The sequence below is a fragment of the Marmota marmota genome, unplaced genomic scaffold (genome assembly GCF_001458135.2).
Source record: "Marmota marmota marmota unplaced genomic scaffold, marMar, whole genome shotgun sequence".
NCBI lineage: Eukaryota > Metazoa > Chordata > Mammalia > Rodentia > Sciuridae > Marmota > Marmota marmota.
Window position 1 is genome coordinate 30,483,858 of NW_025999990.1, and position 5,021 is coordinate 30,488,878.

Here is a 5,021-nt window from a genome sequence, read left to right on the forward strand (position 1 = left end):
CCAACAATAAAAATTAAAAAAAAAATTTGTTAAAATGGGACTGGAAGTGTAGTTCAGTGATAAAATGCTTGTCTAGCATGCAGAAAGCTCTGGGCTCAATCCCTAGAACTGCCAAAAAAAGGGGGGAAGGGTTAAAATAATAAATTTTTTATTTACAAATTGTTATTAGTACATTATAGTTACAAATACTATTGGGGTTAATTTTGACCTAATTATACAAGCATGGAGTATAATTTATCCAATTTAGTCCCTGGTATTTGTGCTTTCTCTCCTCTTCGCCCTCCCTCGTTCCCTTTCCTCCACTCTGCTGGTCTTTCTTCTGTTTATTTACAGGGTTTTTTAAAAATAGTACATTATAGATATACAAAAGGTGAAATTCACCATGGTATGTTCATATTTGTGCATAGAATAGTCTGATCAGTTTCATTCCGCCATTCCTCCTTTTCCCATCCCTCCTCCCTTCTCCTCAATCCCCTTTATCTACTTCATTGATCTCTCTTCTATTTTTATGAAATTTCCCTCTTCTTTTGCCCCCTTATTTTGGTTTAGCTTCTGCATATGAGAGAAGACTTTAGATCCTTGACATTCTGATTCTGGTTTATTTTACTTGGCATGATGCTCTCCAGTTCCATTCATTTAGCAGCAAATGCCATAGTTTCATTCTTCTTTATGATTGAGTAAAACTCCATTGTGTATATGTACCACATTTTTTAAAATCCATTCATCTGTTGACAGATGTCTGGGCTGCTTCCATAACTTGGTTATTGTGAATTACACTGCTATAAATATTGATATGGCTGTATCCCTAGAATATGCTGATTTTAGATCTTTTGCATGTATACCAAGGAATGGGATAGCTGAGTCACATTGTGGTTCCATTCCTTGTTTTTTTGAGGAATCTCCATACTGCTTTCCAGAGTGGTTGTACTAATTTGCAGACCCACCAAAAATGTACAAGTTTACTTCCCCCGCCATATCCTCACCAGTATTTATTACCGTGTGTGTGTGTGTGTGTATGTGTGTGGTAGTGGTGCCAAGAATTGAGTCCAGGGCCTGTGCATGCAAGGGAAGCACTCTACCAACTGAGCTATATCCCCAGCCCCCAATACCATGCTTTTTAGTATTACTATTATTATAGCTCTGATTGGTATAAGGTTTGATATTGTGATGCCTGCAACATTACTCTTCTAGTTTAGGATTATGTGGCTATTCTGCATCTCCCATTCTTCCAAATGAATTTCAGAACTGTGTTTTTAGTTCTGTGAGGAATGCCACTGGTATTTTCATTGAATATGTATAATGCTTTTAGTAATATGGATGAAGGTTCTTCTTGGACATACAACATATTTTATGTCAGTGGACATGAAAGTGGATTTTCTTGGGGAAGTTCCCATGGAGGAGGCATCTCTCTGTTTGAGGAATGTTGTGATATGCCGCAGTGAGGTCAAGGATAGCATCAAGATTCTTACCTTCTCTTGGACGGTCTGCTACAAAAGCAAAGCCTGTAGCTCTTGGCTGTGAGACATATTTATATTTCTGAAGTCCATTATTTTTAGCAAAATCATTACTTTGAGATTTCCTGTTTTCTGTGAAATCAATCCCTTCTAGGAATATGAGGAACTGAAGTAGTTCACGGATATCACAAAAATAATCAAGCATATCTTCAAAATGGCTTTGTCATCCTTTCACTTGCTTTGATAAAGATATAGGCAGCAGTCTGCATGGCCCAACCAAATCCAGAACATTTTTGAGACTAGCTTTAAGGCCAATTTTCTCCCAACTGAGGTAGCCATATCTCATCAGACAATTTCACAGGCACATCCAGTCCATTCTTGTCTGGTGGCTCATGATTGTAGGAGTTCTGTGTTTGGGATTGGGGTCTCTGATAAACTTTGTGATTGTGGCATGCTTGGTGACTAGGAAGTTTCTGTGAAAAGACACAGAATGCCTGTCTTCTAAGGAGTTTCTGTGCAAAGACATGGAATGCCTGGCTGCTGGAAACTCCTGTGCAAAAAACAGGATGCCTGGCTGCTATGGCAATGTTCTTCACAAAGAAACTATGTTGGAGCCTTATCAGTTTCGATCTTCATCTCAGGAACACAGATCTTCAGAATATAGAATCTTGTAGGTATTCTGACAGTGAAATGTACAGGTCCCTCTGGTGAGCAAACTCCCAGGGGTGGGGAGGGGGGCTGTGTAACAGGCATTGTTTCCCACGCTTGAAATGCCCAGCAGTTTCTCCTTGAAGCTAGCAATATAACTATACAGGTGCAGTATCTAGTCACTATGGTAATGTCCTTAGAAAAAAGGGGGCTGTCTTAATCAGCCCTGACTGAGTATCTAGCACCTGGGATTAAAGGAATACTAAATAATAATGTAGTCATGGTACTAACGAGTTATGTGATGTTTGAGATAAATAAACACAGCTGATTGGAGGGGCAGCCACTCTTTCTTTCCCTTTTCTGCCTCTGCATCTTATCTCTGTGTCTCCTTTTATTTTCCTTAGGTAATAACATTTCTTTCTCCGGGTACAAATGCATCACCTGTTTTAATCACTTTTACAACAAACATGGTCTCCAACAATGCCTCAAGCTTTTATTTTTTTTATTTTTTGATACTGAGGACTTAACCCAGGAACTTAACCACTGAGCCACATCCCCAGCCCTTTTTCATATTTTATTTAGAGACAAGGTCTCAATGAGTCATTTAGGGGCTCACAAAGTGCTGAGGCCAGCTTTTGAACTTTGATCCTTCTGCCCCAGACTCCTGAGCTGCTGGGATTCCAGGTGTGGGCCACCTTGCCTAGCTAGGATCCTGCTTTTAGAAAATTTGTTTAGTAAATAGAAATCACTTTGTTAATGCTAGTGGGTAAGAAGCATCACATCTTATTTTTTCCTGAAATATATATATATATATATATATATCACCTCGTCCTTTTATTGCCAGCTTAGATTCTAGGAGTCCCAATTCAGTCTTTTAGAGAATTTTTTTCTTCTTTTAGATAAGAATCCACAGCTTCACCATCTCTTGACAAGAGGCTAGGGACACAAGGCCCCAGGTTTGATCCCCAGTGACCCGTTGGCTAGTGCTTACCCCACCACCACTTGCTTTGAATAAAGATACAAGCAGCAATCTGCATGGCCCAACCAAATCCAGGAACATGGATGCGTGCGGGGGAGAGGGTACTGGGGGTGGAGTGTCAGACCTTGGGGCAGAATACACCACTTATTCATTGCCAGTGTTTATAGTGACTTTATTCATAATTGCAAAAATCCAGAAATGACCTAAAAGTCCTTCTGGGGTTGAATGGATAAGCAACTTTGGTACATATAAGTAGATAGTAATCAGCAATAAAATATTGATTCATACAATAAAGTTAATTCTCAAAAGCACTGTGCTGAATAAAAGAAACTAGTCTTAAGAGATTTCATACTTTATGATTCCATTTCTATTACATCTGGACAAGTCAAAACTATTGTGATAGATAGCAAATCAATGGCTGGCATGGGTTAGGGATATAGGAAAGGTGTGAATACCCTAAGCAGATATCCTTTCTAGAGTTTTATAGAGATGAAACTATTTTGTATCATTGATAGTTTCATAATTCTATGTATGTCTTAAAACTCATAGAACTAGATGCCAAACACACACACACACCCCAAATTTTCTGTATGTTATCTTTTTAAAAGAGCAAAATTCCACAAAGAAAACAAACAAAGCTAAAAGTTAATTCTATAAAGACCGATAAAGTTCATAAATCTTAAGCAAAGCTGATCAAGAAAGGGAAACCAGAAACTACAGAAATCGCCAATTTCAGGAACAAATGAGGGGGCACACTATTGGTCTTACAGACATTAAAAGGATGTTAAGGAAATGTGAACAACTTTATACCAACAACTTTGACAGCTTAAATGAATTGGATAACTTTTTAGGAAGAAGAGAACTACTTCCTCATACATTTCATTGACTAGAACTAAATAATATGGCTGTTCTTAGCTGCCAGGAAGGCAAAGTGGAAAAGCAAAAGGAAAAAGGATGGTTACGAATATCTTAGCTTAATCACAGTTGTTGCCTATGGCTGGGCATATTATTGCCTGCCTGCATAAATCCAAAATATCAGGGTGTCCTAGAAGTAAGGAGGTGGGCTTTATGTGGGAAGCTAATGTCTGCCAGTGTTGGGTTTTCAAATCACTTGTAATCCAAAGATTCCTGGCATCACTGCACTTATTGGCTCAAATGGAAGACTGTTATGGAAACTGCACTCAGCAAAAGACCAAGCACAACTAGGAGGGTTGGAGAACCCAGGCTTATTTATGTCCCATTGGACCCAGATGACCTAGTGCTCTGAAGTTCTGGGCCTTGAGCTAGGTCACATGGGTTCTTTATAGGAAATTCGGCATCATTCCTTAACCATTACAACAATGGTAGGTTATAATTCTTGACTTTCATGATGAAGGATCTTATGCAGAAATTTTATGATAAGTAGTTCACAGGTGCAGGACAGAGACAGTAAAACATTTGTGTTATCATGAAGTGTCCTTTTCCACAGGCCACAATAACTAAAGATGACTTGAGTTTATCTCCCTAAGATAGATATAGATATTTTAAAAGAGGACCCTATTTTTCCAGGGTATTCTCTTTTTTAAAATATTTATTTTTTAGGTGTAGATGGAAACAACACAATGCCTTTATTTTTTTTATGTGGTGCTGAGGATCAAACCCAGGTCCCGCCCATGCTAGGGGAGTGCTCCACCACTGAGCCACAATCCCAGCCCAAGAGCTATATTTCTAAAAACTAAAGTTACAGTTTAGACAGCAGTTAACTGTCATGGTGACTTAAAATTTATAAATTTATACTATTATAAATTAATTTATAATAGTAATTAATTGATGTAGCTACACTCCTAAAAGGTTTACAAAGCTTAAGAAGAAACTTCACAGGTATCCATTGTCTCTGGTCTTGAAGATTGTCACAGGGATGTTTACATATCAAGAGAGAGTCCTCAGGCTTCCTATGATAG

The 5,021-nt window shown here is 38.4% G+C and overlaps 1 pseudogene; it reads right to left on the reverse strand.

Moving 5' to 3' along the window:
- Nucleotides 1–1,190: 1,190 nt before the first annotated feature.
- LOC107139328 lies at nt 1,191–1,848 on the reverse strand (annotated as a pseudogene).
- Nucleotides 1,849–5,021: the final 3,173 nt, after the last annotated feature.